Source organism: Schistocerca nitens, chromosome 5, assembly GCF_023898315.1.
Source record: "Schistocerca nitens isolate TAMUIC-IGC-003100 chromosome 5, iqSchNite1.1, whole genome shotgun sequence".
Taxonomy (NCBI): Eukaryota; Metazoa; Arthropoda; class Insecta; order Orthoptera; family Acrididae; genus Schistocerca; species Schistocerca nitens.
This window is the reverse complement of record NC_064618.1, coordinates 501572468-501587288: the sequence shown is the minus strand read 5'-3', so window position 1 is coordinate 501587288 and position 14821 is coordinate 501572468. Positions and strand designations below refer to the sequence as shown.

At 38.8% G+C, this 14821-nt stretch overlaps 1 protein-coding gene across 2 annotated transcripts in view; it reads left to right on the top strand.

Moving 5' to 3' along the window:
• LOC126260176 (uncharacterized protein C1orf112-like) overlaps positions 1–14821 on the top strand; it is a 153305-nt gene that overhangs the window by 136575 nt on the left and 1909 nt on the right. The gene's annotated exons all lie outside the window — the stretch shown is intronic.

The following is a 14821-nucleotide window of genomic DNA, read 5'->3' as shown; positions in this document are numbered from 1 at the left end:
ATTACAGGTCAGACAAACACTAAGGAGAATGCTACAGAATCGCATGCTGCCTTTGTGGAGGAAATGTGAGGGCAGCGTCAATCCAGGTAGCATGCAACTATGTTTTCATGATTGATTTTGCCTCTAGCTGATCGTTATGACCAGCAGCTACCCCCGCCCCCCAGCAATGTGGCATACTAAAAGATGGGCAGGGGAACTACTGGTATGGAACCTGCATCACTGGCATTAGGTTCTCTTCACTGGTGAGTCTAGGATTTGTTTGATGACATGACTGATGACTGTCAGAACAGGGTGGCGGCTACAAGACACATCTCAGGAGCTGTGTAGTGAGATGTTGCACACCTCTACATCACTATCAGTGACTGGATTGTTAACCTATTACCCTGCCGCACTGTCAACATTTCAGCAACGGGTTAGTCTCTCAAGATGACAGTACAAAACTACATCAGACCCATCTTGTAAACACCATCTTCCACGAATCAACAGAACAGAATAGCGTGCAGTATCTGCTGACATGAGCCCAACTGAGCGTGCTTGAGACCATTTGAAACTTTCAGTGTATCATCATAGGAACACTTCTTACACAGTAGATAAAGCCAGGAGGATTACTGTTTAAGCATGTGACAGACGACCCTGAGCAGGGACATCTCTACTGCCTTGTATACAGCATGCCAAGGAGTATCTAGTCAAACTGATTGGCTTTACTGATCTGGTGTTGTGGATGAGTCTAGAATTCATTATTCTATGCCAGAAAAGAATCAGGGGTCAGTGCAATTTGTTGAGGCCAGTGTTCCTGTATCAAAGATATATAAACTTGATTTCCTCTGCCAAAAGGGACACAAAAGGGCAATGCAATAATTGCTGAATGTCTTGTCAGTTGTAAGATTACTGACCTGTTTTTACAGCACTCAGCTGCTGCTCTTGTTGCTTTCATTCTTCCTGTAATTATTTGGTTTAGTAATCTGATAATTAAGTGTTGAACATAATACTGTAGAGGTTATCTTAAAATCTTTTCACATTTAATGATACCCAAAACTAGATAATGCTGATCTACTTCTATGTGTGGATGTAAATGAGGTCTATTCAAAAAATTCTGAAACATTCAAAGTGCACACGACTGTGTTTAATGTGTAACTGTCGGAAGTTTCAGTGTTGTGTGTCTTTTAGTTATTGTTCAGTGCTTTTTTGAGTAGAACTTTGTTTTGCATAGTTTGTGAATTTCGAGATGGCAGAGTTAGAGGAATAACACGTCTGCATTAAATTTTGCTTGAAACTCAAGAAAATCTTTACAGAGACACACCAAATGATGCGGGAAGCCTACAGTTGTTGGTGCTTAAGCTGCACTCGGTGTTACAAATGGTTCACACTGTTTAAAAATGGCTGGACAGAAGTCACAGACGACGCTCGTTCAGGATACCCTTTCTACTGACGATGCTCGTCTCGGGAATGTCAATGAAACTGTGTGTGCCAATCAAAGAATGACTGTCCAGAGAGTGCAGAAGAATGTAACATTTCAATTAGATCATGTCATGAAATCCTGATACAGCATCTTGGAATCTATCTTGTTGCTGCCAAGTTAGTCCTGCGGGTCATGAGCAGAGACCAGAATCTGTGTAGAGCTTTTGGATCTCACAAATGAGAACACGATATTTCTTAAGAGAATCATAGCTGGTGATGAGATATGGGTCTATGTTTATGATGTTGGTCACAAATTTCAATCTTCACAGTGGGTCGGGAAAAGTTCTACAACACCAAAAAAAGCTCACCATGTCAGGTCAAATGTCAAAGCCATGCTGATACTTTTCTTTGACTTTGGAGGATTAGTTTATCATGAATTTGTGCCACAGGGACAAACTGTTAATCGATGCTACAATCAGGAATTATTGCAACGCTTGAGAGAAAATGTGGGAAGGAAACGGCCTGAAGTGTGGCGAGACAATTCATGGCTCCTGTATCACAAGAACACACCCACACATTCATCCCTGTTGGAGTGTGACTGTTGCACAAAAAACAAAATCACTGTGCTACCTCATCATCCATACTCTCCAGACCTGGCCCTTTTGGACTTTACTTTATTTCCAAAATGAAAAACCCTGTTGAAAGGATGAAGATTTGCAGCAATAGATGAGATAAAAGTAAATTTTAAGATCGTGCTTCGCACAGTGCAGCAAGAGGTGTATCAAGACTGCTTCCGGAAGTGGAAATGCTCTTGGGAGCAGTGTATCAGTTGTGTGGGAGATTATTTGGAAGGAGACCATGCACAATAAGTAAAAGGTAACCACAGAAAAATTTTATGGAGGAAGTTCCAGAATTTTTTGAACAGTTCCTTTATAATTCTCGTATCATAGGCCAGTATGATATGTGGAAGATCAGTTTGGATTCTTTAGAAATGTTGGAACATGTGAGGCAGTACTGACTCTACAACTTATCTTAGAAGATAGATTAAGGAAAGACTTGGAGAAAGCTTTTGACAATGTTGACTGGAATACTCTTTCAAATTCCAAAGATGGCAGGGATCAAATACAGGGAGCGAAAGACTATTTACAATTTGTACAGAAATCAGATGGCAGTTATAAGAGGCGAGGGGCACGAAAGGAAAACTTTGGTTGAGAAGGGAGTGAGACAAGGTTGTAGCCTTTCTCCAATGTTATTCAATCTGTATATTGAGCAAGTAGTACAGTAAACAAAAGAAAAATTTGGAATAGGAATTAAAATCCATGGAGAAGAAATAAAATCTTTGATGTTTGCTGATGACATTGTAATTCTGTCAGAGACAGCAAAGGACCTGGAAGAGCAGTTGAATGGAATGGACAGTGTCGTGAAAGGAGGATATAAGATGAACATCAACAAAAGCAAAACGAGGATAATGGAATGTAGTCGAATTAAATCAGGTGATGCTGAGGGAATTAGTATTAGACGGGGAGCAAAATAACTGATGATGGTCGAAGTAAAGAGGATATAAAATGTAGACTGGCAATGGCAAGGAAAGTGTTTCTAAAGATGAGACGTTTTTTAACATTGAGTATACATTTAAGTGTCAGGAAGTCTTTCTGAAAGTATTTGTATGGGGTGTAGCTATGTATGGAAGTGAAGCACATACGATAAATAGTTTAGACAAGACGCAAACAAATGCTTTCAAAAAGTGGTGCTACAGAAGAACGCTGAAGATTAGAATGGTAGATCATGCAACTAATGAGTAAATACTGAAAGGCATTGGGGAGAAGAGGAATTTGTGGCACAACTTGCAAGAAGAAGGGATCAGTTGATAGGACACATTCTGAGGCATCAAAGGATCATCAATTTAGTATTGGGGGAAGTGTGGAGGGCAAAACTTGTAGAGGAGACCAAGGCATGGCTCTGAGCACTATGGGACTTAACATCTGAGGTCATCAGTCCCCTAGAACTTAGAACTACTTAAACCTAACTAACCTAAGGACATCACACACATCCATGCCCGAGGCAGGATTCGAACCTGCGACTGTAGCAGTCGAGCAGTTCCAGACTGAAGCGCCTAGAACTGCTTGGCCACACTGGCCGGCGAAGACCAAGGCATGAATGCACTAAACAGATTCAGAAGGATGCAGGTTGCAATAGTTACTCAGAGATGAAGCAGCTTGCACAGCATAGAGTAACATGGAGAGATGCATCAAACCAGTCTCTGGACTGAAGACCACAACAACAACAACAACAACAATAACAACAACTGCCAGTATCTACACTTTATGCCTTAAGAATGGCAATGTTTACTGAACAATTTTGTCTTTAAATCTGATAACATAGCCGCTCAACTTAATGCACATTCACACAAATAATTTATATGATGATTGCTAATTGATAATTAACCACAGAGTGAATTTCAGCATAATTACACACTTTGGCTTTAATCATATGACTGGCTGTAATAACGTCAAAGAGATGTTAGTGAAATGAATGACAAACCATGGACTGATTGACATAGTGGCTGCATGCTGTTATCCTTGTGAAGATGAACTAAGGACTGAGTGCCACCAGCTAGCAACTGCTAGACGCTCATTATTGAGCTATTAGGCACCGACTGACTGAGGTACTGTGCTCCACGTGTGTGGAGGAACAATAATTTAAATTTTTTATTACATTTTGATTTATAGTAGGAAAGTAAGCAAAATTAGTGGACATGAAATTATTGAGAGTAAAAGGGTAAACCTGTTTATGTGTTGGTTGGATAGTTGGGAAATTGACAGTATTTTACAGACTATAAGACGCTATGGACTATAAGATGAACCTTAAATTTTAAGAATTTTTTTTTTTAATATCATTTTTATTATTAGATTGTAAGGCCAGACAAAAAAAATTGTTATTTTATAAAATTGTACTGACCTTTAAAATCCCTAAAAATCGTCATATGGACTTCCTTCTCCTTCTTCCTCTTCATCATCATTGTTGTACTCTTCATATACAGGGTGTTACAAAAAGGTACGGCCAAACTTTCAGGAAACATTCCTCACGCACAAAGAAAGAAAATATGTTATGTGGACATGTGTCCGGAAACGCTTACTTTCCATGTTGGAGCTCATTTTAGTACTTCTCTTCAAATCACATTAATCATGGAATGGAAACACACAGCAACAGAACGTACCAGCGTGACTTCAAACACTTTGTTACAGGAAATGTTCAAAATGTCCTCCGTTAGCGAGGATACATGCATCCACCCTCCATCACATGGAATCCCTGATGCGCTGATGCAGCCCTGGAGAATGGCGTATTGTATCACAGCCGTCCACAATACGAGCACGAAGAGTCTCTACATTTGGTACCGGGGTTGCTTAGACAAGAGCTTTCAAATGCCCCCATAAATGAAAGTCAAGAGGGCTGAGGTCAGGAGAGTGTGAAGGCCATGGAACTGGTCCACCTCTACCAATCCATCGGTCACCGAATCTGTTGTTGAGACGTGTACGAACACTTCGACTGAAATGTGCAGGAGCTCCATCGTGCATGAACCACATGTTGTGTTGTACTTGTAAAGGCACATGTTCTAGAAGCACAGGTAGAGTATACCGTATGAAATCATGATAACGTGCTCCATTGAGCATAGGTGGAAGAACATAGGGCCCAATCAAGACATCACCAACAATGCCTGCCCAAACGTTCACAGAAAATCTGTGTTGATGACGTGATTGCACAATTGCGTGCGGATTCTCGTCAGCCCACACATGTTGATTGTGAAAATTTACAATTTGATCACGTTGGAATGAAACCTCATTCGTAAAGAGAACATTTGCACTGAAATGAGGATTGACACATTGTTGGATGAACCATTCGCAGAAGTGTACCCATGTAGGCCAATCAGCTGCTGATAGTGCCTGCACACGCTGTACATGGTACTGGTTCTCCCGTAGCACTCTCCATACAGTGACGTGGTGAATGTTACCTTGTACACCAGCAACTTCTCTGACACTGACATTAGGGTTATCGTCAACTGCACGAAGAATTGCCTCTTCCATTGCAGGTGTCCTCGTCATTCTAGGTCTTCCCCAGTCGCGAGTCATAGGCTGGAATGTTCCGTGCTCCCTAAGACGCCGATCAATTGCTTCAAACGTCTTCCTGTCGGGACACCTTCGTTCTGGAAATCTGTCTCGTTACAAACGTACCGCACCACGGCTATTGCCCCGTGCTAATCCATACATCAAATGGGCATCTGCCAACTCCGCTTTTGTAAACATTGCACTGACTGCAAAACCACATTCGTGATGAACACTAACCTGTTGATGCTACGTACTGATGTGCTTGATGCTAGTACTGTAGAGCAATGAGTCGCATGTCAACACAAGCACCGAAGTCAACATTACCTTCCTTCAATTGGACCAACTGGCGGTGAATCGAGGAAGTACAGTACATACTGACGAAACTAAAATGAGGTCTAACATGGAAATTAAGCGTTTCCTGACACATGTCCACATAACATCTTTTCTTTATTTGTGTGTGAGGAATGTTTCCTGAAAGTTTGGCCGTACCTTTTTGTAACACCCTGTATAAGGTGGTCTCCAGTGCATGAGAGCATTGCTTAGGTCACACTTCTTAAAGGATTTAACAATAATGTCTTCTCTCGCTCTAGACCACGACTGTTTTATCCACTGACACATTTGTTTGACTGTAGGTCATTTTCAATTGCAGTTCAGCATGAATTCATGTTAGGTTTCATCAATCCATTTGTTCCATTCCTCTCTTATATGCACTTTAAATGGTTTATTTATCGAGACATCGAGAGGCTGCAATTGTGAAGTAAGTCCTTCAATAACAGCAAGCTCTGTATTTCCCTGTCTCAATTTCACTTTCACAAAATTGTTCAAATGACTGCCAAACTGATCTAGCACAAGAACTCAACTCTTCTTCAATAAAGTACCTTTCCTTTTCCCCAACACTCTGTTAATCCGTAATTTCATACCAATCTCATCCATCCACCCCTGGTCACGTATGCGAACAGCACCACCTGGCAGTATTTCAGAAGATTTAGCCATTGTTTTGTGCTTGAAAGTGATCATTGGATTAAATTTAGTATCAACATGAAAAGACAACAGTGTTGTGCATTTTTTTCACAGCCCCTTTTTTACAGTGACAGTTTTCTTAGCACCTTCATCGCAACAGTTCTGTTACTCTGCACATAAAATGTCAGAGGAGTTTTGTCCATATTCACTTTTTGGCTTAGTTTCATACTAGTTTTCTTTCTATGTTGAATAATAAAATGATGAAAAGATAATATTTTCTGAAATATTATGGTTTTAGTTCGCACGCTAAGTCCATGATGCTCCATAAACCTATAGTATCAATCAGATCCACACTTAAAGTCTGTTAAGTTCAACTGTAGCGCTAGCTTACAGGCATGTATTTGAATCATTTTTGTATTAATTCTAATGCTGTGTCCTTGAATCCATTTCATTATGCCATCTTCTAGTTTTGCCCATTTTGCATTCAGTTCTCTATTTGCCCATTTACTTTTCCATTTTTTTTTCAGTGTATTTTTTTTTTTTTTTTCCCCCAGTTTAACCATCCCACCAACCGTGAATGGTTTTTTTCTGTTGTTGGAGGGCCAAAATGCCACTCAGCTGCTCTGTTTCCATGTTCTTCTGCTTGTACTACTGCTTTCAGTTTATAGCCCACATCTTATAAATACCTTTTATTTTTTCCATTACAAAACTATCTACTAACAAAAATATTGTTCTGTTACTGCTAACACAAATCACTTTCATTTCAAGTTCACTGACACTGTAGATTGCAGTGATGCATGATAGGCTGGACAGTGTGCTGGGTGTGTGGTGGCAGGCTGGGAGCAGACAGTGTTAGCAAGCTTGTGAATCAGCGCAACTCGTGTTTCTCATATCGGTGCACTGCCAGTAGAATCCAGTGTTGCCAGACAGAGACAAGTTTCCCACAGAACCGAATATACAGCCATTTTTAAGACTGATGGGAATTTTAAATCAAACACTGGAAATTCTTATATTAATTTTAAGTATAAGACGCGCCTGAATTTTGGATGCAATATTTCAAAGAAAAAAGTGTGACTTACAGTCCATAAAAACTATATGTATACTCCTATGCGGGTTCATAAATTGCACAAAAATTCCTAAAATATGAAATTTTCTAGATTGAATGGTTCGTCAACTAACAGATTTTTTAAAAATGAAACTGGACATTTTTTCAATAAGAAAACTTGTGGCTACAAAACTATCATATTGAATTTTTGGAAATGTCCATTAATTAAGAATCAAATGTTCTGGAACATGAAAACTTAGATTGTGAATAATTTCTTAAGTAAGAAGCTTTTGGGAAAAAGTAATATGTTCACTGAGAAGAGGGCGTTGAGGGCCTTCAGATAGGTACATCACTTCAATCAGAACCACTTCTCTCATTGCAAATTGTAGCATTTGTGAACTACTTTAAATTACAAAAATTTCTTTATGCAAATTGTTTTCAAGTAATTTAACTCAGTATTTTAGCCTCTCCCCGATGTTATTCAATCTGTATATTGAGCAACCAGTAAAGGAAACAAAAGAAAAATTTGGAGTAGGAATTAAAATCCATAGAGAAGAAATAAAAACTTTGAGGTTCGCCGGTGACATTGTAATGCTGCCAGAGACAGCAAAGGACTTGGAAGAGTAGTTGAACAGAATGGACAGTGTCTTAAAAGGAGATTATAAGATGAACATCAACAAAAGCAAAACGAGGATAATGGAATGTAGTCTAATTAAGTCGGGTGATGCTGAGGGAATTAGATTAGGAAATGAGACAGTTAAAGTAGTAAAGGAGTTTTGCTACTTGGGGAGCAAAATAACTGATGATGATGGTCGAAGTAGAGAGAATATAAAGTGTAGACTGGCAATGGCAAGGAAAGCGTTTCTGAAGAAGAAAAATTTGTTAACATCTAGTATAGATTTAAATGACAGGAAGTCGTTTCTGGAAGTATTTGTATGGAGTGTAGCAATGTATGGAAGTGAAACGTGGACGATAAATAGTTTAGACAAGAAGAGAATAGAAGCTTTCGAAATGTGGTGCTACAGAAGAATGCTGAAGATTAGATGGGTAGATCACATAACTAATGAGGAGGTATTGAATAGAATTGGGGAGAAGAGGAGCTTGTGGCACAACTTAACTAGAAGAAGGGATCGGTTGGTAGGACATGTTCTGAGACATCGAAGGTTCACCAATTTAGTATTGGAGGGCAGCATGGAGAGTAAAAATCATAGAGGGAGGCCAAGAGATGAATACACTAAGCAGATTCAGAAGGATGTAGGCTGCAGTAGGTACTGGGAGATGAAGAAGCTTGCAGAGGATAGAGTAGCATGGAGAGCTGCATCAAACCAGTCTCAGGACTGAAGACCACAACAACAACAACATTATTGTTAGTGATTGAGACACTATATCTTGAACAATTAATTATGATGAAATAAGATCTGAATATGTAACTTATGATTTTGAGTAATCTACATCATGCTCTGCAAGCATGGGGCAGTTTGTACTTCTGGTACCACTAACTGATTCCTTCTTCCCTGTTCCACTTGTGAGTGGTGCATTGGAGGAATGATTATTGGTATGCCTCTGTATTAGCTCTAATTTATCTAATTTTTTGTTGTCATCTCATGAGATGTGTCTGGGAGAAAGTAATGTGTTGTCCAGTTCTTCCTGGAAAGTGCTCTCTCGAAATTTTAGTAGTAAATGTCCCTATAATGCACAACACCTCTCCTATAATGTGTACCACTGGAGGTTTTTTTTGTATCTCTGTAATGCTCTTGCACCAACTAAACTATCCCATGATGAAATACGCTGCTTTTCATTGGATATTCTCTATATCCTCTTTCAGTCCCATCTGATAAAGATCCCATATTTATGACCAATACTCAATAGTCAGTTGAAAAAGTGCCTTGTAAGCCACTTCCTTCAAGGATGAATCTCAGTCTGGCATCTACTTTTTCTACTGTTTGTTTTATGTGGTCATTCCACTTAAGGTCACTCTGGATAGTTACTTCTTGATATTTTATGGTATGTACTGTTTCCAGCAATTTGTCATCAATAGAGTAGTTGTACAGTAGTAGATTTCTTTTCCTATGTACAAGCAATATGTTACTTTTATTTGCATTAGCATCAACTGCCATTGCCTGCATCGTTCATCAATCCTCTGAAGGTCATTCTGCAAATCAATACTGTCTTCTGGTGGTGTTACTTTCTTATAGACAACCACACTGTCTGTGAACAGTCTTAAAGAGCTTCTGACACTTTCTAATAGATCATTTATATACATTGTAAACAGTAGCTGTCCTATCACACTTCTTGGGGTACTCCAAAAATTACCTTTATATCCGTATATTTTGCTCCATTATGAGCGACATGTTGAGTTCTGTTTGCAAGGAAGTCTTGAATCCAATTGCAAATCTCGTCCAATACTCAGTAAACTCATTTTCTTCCCCCACCCCCTCCCACTAAAAGGCAGAGGGGGTGGTATAAGATACCGTCCTGAAGTCAAGGTGAGTGACACCAACCTGAGCATCATTGCTTACAGCTGTATGGATGTCATGGAGGAACAGAGTGAGCTGAATTTTGCAACATCTCCGTTTGCAGAATCCACATTGATTTTTATACAGCAGATTTTTGTTATCCAAATACATCATAATTCTTGACCATAAAACATGTTCCATAATTCTAGTAACAGATTGACATCAGCAATTTAGGCCTATAATTATGTGCATCTGTCGTACAATCATTCTTGAAAATGGAGATGCCCTGCACTATTTTCCAGTCACTAGATACCCTTTTTTGCTTTAGCGATCCGCGATAAACTGCTACTAAAAGGGGGGCAAATTCTTTCTCAGAATCTTTGTAGAATCTTACAGGTATCTCATCTGATCCTGATGCCTTTCCACTACTAAGCAGTTGTAGTTGTTTTTCTGTCCCTCAATCAGTTATGTCAGTATCTACCATTTCGACTTTCGTACAGTGATTGAAATGATGAACTGTGTTTTATGATCTTCCATGTTGAAACAATTTCAAAAGACCAAATTCAGTATTTTGGCCTTCTCTCCGTTATCTTCCATTTCAGTGCCAGTATGGTCTTTGAGGATTTTGAACTGCTTGCTGATTTGTGTAAGACTAAAACCTCTTAAGGTTTTTATTCAGATTGGTTGACATAATTTTACTTTCAAAATCATTGAACACATCACTTGTTGCTTTTCTTGTGCTCATTTTCACTTCATTCAGTTTTGTTTACCAGCTAGGTATGACTTCTATTGGATCTGTGTTGAAGCTGTCTTTGTTTACATAGCAGTTTCCTAACACTGCTATTAAACCACTGTGGGTCTTTCCCATCCCTTTAGACCTTGCTCAGAACATGCTTGTCTAATGAAGCTTTTGAATGTTTTCCATTTGTGCTCCATATCTTTGTCCTCATCGCTGAATATGCGATGCTGACTGCTCAGATACTCTGCAATCTGTATCTTGTCACTCTTGCTTAAAAAAAAAAAAAATTGCTATTGTTCTTATCATTCTTTGTAAAACCAGTAGTAATACCAGGTGTACCAGTATGAAATGAGCGTTAAGATACAAATGTGTCAATAGGGAACATTTGTTGTGAACGAGCCTTAATTAATTTATTTTTTTGTTTGGTTGGTACATCTGTCAAAGATATTTAGTATACATCAAGTCATGGAACAAACAACATCATATGTTTTCATCGTGTTAACAATGTTGAATTTTATACCAGAAAGTAATGATTTCCGGAAGTCGAATGCTTGTCGCGGCATATAGTGGTCATGCTCCATCAGAAGCAACATGCAAAAGATGGTTTCAACGGTTCAGAAATAATGATTTTGATGTAAGAAATGGAGAACGTGGAAGACCACCAAGTTTGAAGATACCAAATTGGAAGCAATATTGGGTGAAGATGATACTTTGAGTCAGAAGCAACTGGCAGCAATGCTAAATGTTGCACAACAAACAATTTCTGACCGTTTGAAAGCTATGGGAAAGATCCAAAAAGTGTGGAAAATGGGTGCCACATGAATTGAATGAAAGACAGATGGAAAACCAAAAAACCATTTGTCAAATTTTGCTTCAAAGACATGAAGAAAAATCAGTTTTGCATTGAATTGTTACTGGTGATGAAAAATGGATTTATTTTAAGAATCCTAAACGGGAAAAATCATGGGTTAATCTGGGACAACCATCAACATCGACTGCAAAACCAGATCGATTCAGCAAGAAGAATTTGATCTATGCATTGATCGAAAAAAGACCAGAATGGGCCAGAAGACATGGCAAAGTAATTTTTTTACATGCCAATGCACCTGCACACAAAGCAAAACTGATTCAGGATATAATCAAAAAACTTGGCTGGGAGCTGCTACCCCACCCGCCGTATTCAGCAGACTTGGCGCCTTCTGACTACCATTTGTTTTCATCAATGGGACACGCATTGGCTGAGGAACACTTCGATCCCTACAAAGAAGTCAAAAATTGGGTGTATGATTGGTTTGCTTCAAATGATGAACACTTCTATTGGTGTGGTGTCCACAAATTGCCAGAAAGGTGTTCAAAATGTATAGAAAGCAATGGTCAGTACTTTGAATAAATTGTTTTTACTTTTTAATTCAGAATTTGTGTTTCATCTTCACAAAAAAACGCTCATTTCATACTGGTACACCTGGTAGTTGTTATCACAGTCCTATAATCACAGACACCTTACTCTATGTTAACTGATTCGATAAGTTCGTGTTTGTTTGTTAGTAGGAGATCCAAGAAGTTACTTTCTAATTATTCGAAGTAATTTTCAGACAAGACATTCAGAATAATGTCACAGGAATCCCTGTCTCTGATACCACTTTCGAAAGAGTAACTCTCCCAATCTATATTTGGCAAGTTGAAGTAGCCCCTTATTACAATGGAACAATCAGTAAAATTACTAGCAATATAATGTAAGTTCTCTCTGAAGCTCTCTACCGCTACAGCTCCTGACTCAGACGGTCTATAAAAGCATTGTACTACCATTTTTGACAGACCTTTGATGCTTGACTTCACCCAGATTAATTCACATTTGGAATGTGTGATAATCTCGCTAGATATTATTGATATCTTTACTAAAATAAATACATGGACACTACTGGCAATTATGATAAAGATTTCAATATGAATTTAGAATTTGGTTGCTATCCACCTGTTCGCAGACCTAAAATTTTTGAAGATTGTTTTCCTCAGTATAGAGGTTTTGTCAGCTGCAGGTGGATGTTTTGAATAATTTGTATAACCACTTTGCAGGACTGAATCTACTCACTGGAGAAACATCAGAGACTTGCAGTTTTCCACGAAAATTCATTCTTCCTTCACATGTTTTGTTATTGAAAATGTCCCTAGTAAAGTTATTGTTGGATCCTAAAACATATCTTTCGAATGTACTGAATTTACAGACTTTTAATGCTGTGCCTTGACTACCAGAAAATATAATGAGGTAGGCAAGTGACAACAATATGCTGAATGTATGGCTCTTTCAATCAGATTGCTTTTATTTTCCAAATAAGTATAAGCAATACAGACATAAATTGACTATTGGTAATTTTTTTTTTTTTTTTTTTTTTTTTTTTTTTTTTAATTGTGGCGTGGTTCACCCACTGGTGCAGTCTTTCAAGTTAACCCTGGTGGCTTGCATAATTGGTGATGGCTTATGATGGAAAAGGGTAAGGGTGAAAAATAATGACTGTATGTAGGTTGCCTCTCTCTCTCTCTCTCTCTCTCTCTCTCTCTCTCTATCTATCTATCTATCTCTATCTCTCTAGCACTGAGAGTGGAGCAGAGTACAGCTCCCCAACTGACAGGTCACAATTTACAGTGTCATATGTCATAGAATGAAACACTTGAAGGGTTTCCAATTTATCTTCAGAAATTGGTATATACCCAGGTGATGACGAATTGTACACTACTATCTTCCCTCTTGACATCGAAAGACTGGAGACATAAATTTTGGATTCAAGGGTCACTGTAAAAACATGTAGATGACTTCACACAGAAGAACTGGTTGAAGGTTTATGTAGACATTACTGACCCTTAGTTGTTGTTCCCCCTTTGTATGTGTTCTTTCCTTCCTACAGATTGAAAGCCAGTTCATCCACGCAGTTAAAAGTGGGATGCACAGTTTAACATATAGTCTAAATTATAATGTACTTTTCATCTTTCACATTAACAACTGATTTTTGGAGATTACACCTTTGGATGTATATTCTGGGATCTTTAGAGGCAAGAGGCATGGTTTGCAAACTGCCAAACACAGATTAATCTCTCTATGGCAACAAGATATTTTTCATAAATTATTTCTTGCTGCAGCTGCTGTTGTTTTTAGTCTTTCCATGCGGTTTAACCTGTGGAAATCTGTTTATCTCTGTATAACTGCTGCAACCTATATGCATTTGAACATGCATACTGTATTTGATTATTCCTCTTCCACTACATCTTGTACCTCTCACGCTTGCCTCCATTATTGTTGTGATGGTCTAACAGGTTGAGCAGACTGCAGCCCTGGAGATTCTAGGTAAAAATAAAAGATTTGTCCTTGTTCCAGTCCCTCCGGGGCAGCCCCAGATCCACTCAGCCTTCTATAAAATTGAATACTGGTGATCTTTCCTGGGGTAAAAGTTGGCAAGGCAATGAACTAGCACCCTCCTCCTCCTCCTCCTCCTCCTCCTCCTCCTCCTAGTGCCGCAGTAAGTGAAGGGCTGTACTATCTGCAGTCAGGCAAGAAGGCTATTCACATGTTTGGTGCCACAGACTTGACTTGTTCACACTTCCCTCTATTACTAAATTGAAAATTCTCTGGTGCTTCGAGAAGTGTCCAAACAATTGATCCTTTCTTTTAATCAAGTTGTGTCACAAATTTCGTTTTTCCCTATTTCAGTTCAGTATCTCTCCATTAGATATACAATCTACCCATCAAAATTTCAACATTCTTCTGTAGCACATTTCAAAAACTTCTATTCCCTTCTTGTCTGAACTGCCATTCACATTTCAGTCCTTACAAGGCTACGTTCACAACAGATACCTTTAAAAAGGACTTCTCAACACAAATTTATATTAACAGTTTTAGGAATGAAGGAGGCCACCACCAAATAGCAAAAGGGTCGAGTCCTCGTCAGGAACAGCAAAAGAGGGAGAAAACTTGCTAGCTTTCTGAATCAATCCATCCCTGAATTAGAGGATGGACAGATGGACGGGCACACACACACACACACACACACACACACACACACACACACACTATTAAATTTCTTTAATATTTTTGTTATTCAATTAATATCATTTTGCTTTGTAAAGAAAT